Here is a 5,570-nt window from a genome sequence, read left to right as displayed (position 1 = left end):
ACTTGAGCTACAGCACCACTTCCAGTTTTCTGGTGGTTTATTGGAGATAGGAGTCTCACGGTCTCTCCTGCCCGGGTTGGCTTTGAACCGCGATCCTCAGATCTCAGCCTCCTGAGTAGCTAGGATTACAGGCGTGAGCCACCAGCGCCCGGCCCTTTCACTAATTTTATAATACAACATTATAAAAATTTTATAACGCTTAGCCAGGTAACAGTGTCTCACGCCTGTAATGCTAGCTACTCAGAAGTGAGATCTGAGGATCCCAGTTCAACTCCAGCCCAGGAAAGAAAGTCCATGAGACTTTTATCTCCAATAAACAACCAGAAAACTAGAACTGGTGCTGTGGATCAAGTGGTAGAGCACTCACCTTGAGCTGAAGAGCTGAGGGACAGAGCCCAGGCCCAGAGTTCAAGCCCCACGACTGACCAAAACAAAACAAAACATTATGCTTTATAATTTTTATAATCTTCCTTTCTTCCTTCCTTCTTTCTATTTTTCTTTTTCTTTTTTTTTTTTGTCAGTTATGGGCTTGAACTCAGGGCCCTGAGCTTGAGGCTTCTCTGATCCGGGTGGGGTCATCTCCTAGCCCTGACCAGTAAAGAGATCTTCAGAAAGTTGTTTAATCTTTCTGTGTCTTTTACTTCCTAATAAAATGGAGCTATGGGGCTGGGAAGGTGGCTCAGTGGTAGATGACTTGCCTTGCATGCATGAAGCCCTTGGTTCAATTCCTCAGCACCCCATAAGCAAAAAGAAAAAAGCCAGAAGTGGCGCTGTGGCTGAAGTGGTAGAGTGCTAGCCTTGAGCTGAAGAGCTGAGGGACAGCACCCAGGCCCAGAGTTCAGGCCCCACTACTGGACCCCCCAATAAAATAAAATAAAATAAAATGGAGCTAGAACTGATGCTTTATCATTGTTACTTACTTATTGTCTTACAATAATAGGATCTTGCCCTGGCTAGGTAAGCACTTTACCACTAGGCTACAGCCCTACCCCTTACAGATGGGAGATTTCACAGGTGGGTTACTGAGAGGATTGAATGAGTTCATTCTCATCAGAGGTCTTCGTTTTCCCTCCACAGTATTAGGTTTTTAATATTTTACTTACAGGCATATTTCTCTCATCTTCCTGTCAAGACAGAGGCAGTAGTTGGGAGAGTCTCTTCCCCCAGGATCTAACTCAGTACAGAAATCAAGAATCACTGACATTATGTAAATATTATATAAAAATAACAAATGAGGGGCTTGAGGAGACAGTTATATTATTTTACTTTCATAAAGGTATAATTTTATTGCAAACAAATATTATTAAAATATTATAGAAATTGTATATTTTTATTGGATAATAAGTTTCCTCAATAGTGTCAATCATGAAAAAGCTTTCTTTTTTTTTTTTTTTAAAAAGCAAGCTTTTTTCCAGACACTGCCAGGGGTGTAGGCCCCGTCTGCCTCTGGACCTGCACCCCGGGGTCTGGGGTGGGGGTGGGGCGCTGGAGGTGGCCTTGCTCCTTCACAAATGGGGATTTTGACCCTGAAGGGAGAAGATGCATGCCTTTGTTCCTTCTCCACAGGAAGGAATTCTCAAGGGCCCCAGACAGCAGGGCCTGGCAGAGCCGGTAAAGTCTTCGTGATGGGGTCCCTCCATCTAGACTGACATATCTATCCATCGGGGTGCAGTAGCTGGAAGTCGGACCCAGGGCATGTGGAGGCTGGGACACCTGTCCAAGCAACTCTCTCTAGCTCTGCTCCACAGTCTGAGCAACCCAGAGTGGCTTTGCTGCCCTTAGGGAACAGCTCTCCCAGGGGAAGACAGGGGCTGGGGGCAGGTCAGGTCCCCAGTCACTTCACTTCCTTGCCTGGGTGCATTTCCCCTGCTGCTCTGGCTTGTTGCTGGCTGGCTCTTTGAGGCAGGGCTTGTGCAGAAACCTTCAGTTCTGAAAGAAGCAATTTGTGGGCAGTGGGTTAAGTTGATCCAATAAGAGCCATTTTTCACTGTGGTGCTCGTGCTACCTAGGGTGGGGGTGAGTCCCTTTTCAAACATGGAATAATGTTATTTCTGCTTGTCAAGATGTGTGTGTGCATTGTTAGAAGCATAAAGGAAATCGAGGGTGAAAACCATGTGCAGAAATACCCACGCTGGTTTGGAGGAATGAAAGGAGAGCAAGGAAATGGCCTTGCTGGGCTCAGCGGCCTGCGATGCCCACAGATGGTGTAGCGGGTGACGGTGTAGCGGGTGACGGTGTCGCGGGTGGGTGTAGCTGGTGGAATGTCTCCCTTGCCTGTCTTCATTTTCTCACTTTGCTGTCAACAAAACATCTGACCTGCAGAGGGGTGTGCGGGATGGGGGGGAGGTGTAGCTTAAGAGTTTGCTAAAGACAGAGTAATGACACTCAGACAAAACTGAAGTACTTGATATAATCTATTTTGGTTTCTTTTAAGCTAAGCATAGATTTCTCTGGAAAGGACAGGAGCTGGCTGGTCTCCCTGCCTGGAAAACAATAGCTGAGCCAGGTACCTGGGGTTTTCTTCCCTTCCCTGACCTCCAGGCGTGTTCCAGATTCTTGATGACAAAACATATTCTGTGTCCTTGATTGATTTAGTGGAGACGCTGCAATATTGGAGAACAGCGCAGCGGCCCTCCCTAAGGATGAGTGCCCTGGCTGGAGGAAGGCCTTGCTCCACTGCAGCCCCCTGGCTGCCGAGCTGGAGGCCGGGCCTCCCGCCCCTCGCTTCTCCCTGGAAAAGCTGTTTATCTATGACAGTGATCTAGACCCTCTTCCTGCCCCCCCCCATGCCCCAATTTCCTTCAACTTCTGCTGTATGTGATTTACACTGTCTGGTTCTCTTGCTCACTTGGCTGGAGCTTTGGCTTCTGGTTGCCTGCAGGGTTTTAGAGCCTGCAGGGCTCACGTGGCCTTCTTCCTATTGAAGGATGGGGTCTCCCCCCATCGTCAGGCAGAACCCTGGGGTCCGTTTGCCTGTTTGCTGCTTTGGATCAAAGCTGGGTCTCCAAGCCCCTTCTCCCCCCACCCCAACGTTGCCCCTCGGCGGGTGCCAGGGTCACTTGGGTTAAGAATTCCTCTGCTCTGAGATCTTGGGGACGGAGGGGAAGAGACTGAGGAAGCAGTTTGTCGCCAACCTTTTCCTCCAGTTTTATAGCTAGCATCAGACCAGCGTTCATTCATTTCTCGAGACTGGCAATGCTTTCTGGATTAAGCAATCTTATTTAGAGGCTTTACAGAAGCTAATGTTCTTGCTTGAAGAGGGCAAGAGACACTGGTACTGCAGGCCCCAATGGCCCGCAGATCACCCAGTGCAGAGACAGGGAGGGAGACGGATGGACAGGGAGACGGATGGACAGGGAGATGGATGGTGGGACAAGATGTTCTTGAGTTTCCAGCAGCAAGTTGGTTACAGAGGCTCACCACCACACACCGGCCTGAACTGCTCTGCCAAGTGCTTTTCTGGAACCAGAATAGAAACATCCAGAACACATTGGAAAGGGGCTTTTTCCTCCCTCCCTCCCTCCCTCTCTCCCTCTCTCCCCTTCCTTCCTTCCTTCTTTCTTTCTGATTAACTTAAATTAGTTATATATAGAGGTGGGCGGGTTTCATTTTATTACATTTCCACAGGCTTACAATCTATCTCACCCTCTCTATCACTCTCTCTCCCCATTACCAAAACAACTTTAATAGGTTTCATTGTTCATTGTTGCAAATAAGCTATTTCTACCATACTCAACCTACCTCCTCCATCCTCCTTGCTAGCTCCATCCCCCCTCCCTGCTAGTACTCACCCCTGACAGGTTATATTTCTCTTTCTGTACCCTGCAAGGATGCCCTAAAATGAGTCAGGCACATTTTTGATGCTTCAGGATCAGAACTGAGCAGTTACCACCCTGTTTTTGTTTACTTTCAATTTTTTAAAAATATGGTTCTGGGGGCTGGGAAGGTGGCTCAGAGGTAGAGCGCGTGCCTTGCATGCTCAAGGCCCTGGGTTCGATTCCTCAGCACCACATAAGCAAAAAGAAAAAAGCCGGAAGTGGCGCTGTGGCTCAAGTGGTAGAGTGCTAGCCTTCAGCTGAAGAGCTGAGGGACAGCGCCCAGGCCCAGAGTTCAGGCCCCATGATTGGACCCCCCCAAAAAAATTAATTTAGAAGTCATTGCCCCGATGTTATTGATGAAGAAACTGATTTTTTTGTTGTTGTTGTTGTTGGTCGCGGGGCCTGAATTCTGGGCCTGTCCTTCAGCTCTTCAGCTCAAGGCTAGCATTCTACCACTTGAGCCATAGCACCACTTCCGGCTTTTTCTGCTTATATGGTGCTGAGGAATCCTACCCAGGGCCTCATGTATGCAAGGCAAGCGCTCTACCGCTGAGCCACCTTCCCAGCCCTGTGACACTGAAGCTTTAGTTAAATAGCTGCCTAAAGTCAGATGAGTGGTATGGCTGGCAATGAGAGGAAACAAAGCTTAGTTTTATATTAAATGACAGAATTAAACAGCTAGGTACTGGTGGCTCACGCCTGTCATCCTAGCTACTCAGGAGGCTGAAAGTTGAGGATCACAGTTCAAAACCAGCCTGGACAGTAAAACCTGTGAAATTCTTTTTTCTTTTCTTTGGGTCCGGTCATGGGGCCTGAACTCTGGGCCTGGGCGCTGTCCCTCAGCTCTTCAGCTCAAGGCTAGCGCTCTACCACTGAGCCACAGCACCACTTACAGCTTTTTTCTTTTGTGCTTATGTGGTGCTGAGGAATCGTACCCAGGGCCTCATGCATGCAAGGCAAGCGCTCTACCACTGAGCCACCTTCCCAGCCCAACCTGTGAAATTCTTACCTCCAATTAACCACCAGATGTGAAGCCAGATATAGAGCTATGGCTGAAGTGGTAGAGCACTAGCTTTGAACACAAAAGCTCAGGCTCTGAGTTCAAGCCCCATGCTCAGCACAAAAACCAAATCAAACCAAACCCAGAAGGAAATGGTACTGTAATGTCTCTAGTAAAGCATCTTGACAAGTTGCAGGTCTAGAACCAATGGACAACCTGGGTGGTGGTGTGATACTGATGCAGGGACCAGTGCCCGGGTGCTGCTCCTCCTCGTGTGCTTCCCGTGCTCCCTGTGCTCCTTCTATTCCTGAGGCCTTTGTGTGCTCCAGTGTACCCCACGCTCTCCAGGGCCTTGTGTGCTCCATTGCTTCCTGTGCTCCCTCTCTTCTCCGGTTCTTGTGTGCTCACAGTGCTCCCCAGATCCTCGTGTGCTCACAGTGCTGTGGTGCTCCCCAGGTCCTCATGTGCTGTGGTGCTCCTCAGGTCCTCATGTGCTGTGGTGCTCCCCAGGTCCTCATGTGCTCACAGTGCTGTGGTGCTCCCCAGGTCCTCATGTGCTCACAGTGCTGTGGTGCTCCCCAGGTCCTCATGTGCTGTGGTGCTCCCCAGGTCCTCGTGTGCTCACAGTGCTGTGGTGCTCCCCAGGTCCTCGTGTGCTGTGGTGCTCCCCAGGTCCTCATGTGCTCACAGTGCTGTGGTGCTCCCCAGGTCCTCGTGTGCTGTGGTGCTCCCCAGGTCCTCGTGTGCTGTGG

Source organism: Dipodomys ordii, unplaced genomic scaffold (genome assembly GCF_000151885.1).
Source record: "Dipodomys ordii isolate 6190 unplaced genomic scaffold, Dord_2.0 Scaffold7, whole genome shotgun sequence".
NCBI classification, from domain to species: Eukaryota; Metazoa; Chordata; class Mammalia; order Rodentia; family Heteromyidae; genus Dipodomys; species Dipodomys ordii.
This window is presented reverse-complemented; position numbering follows the sequence as displayed.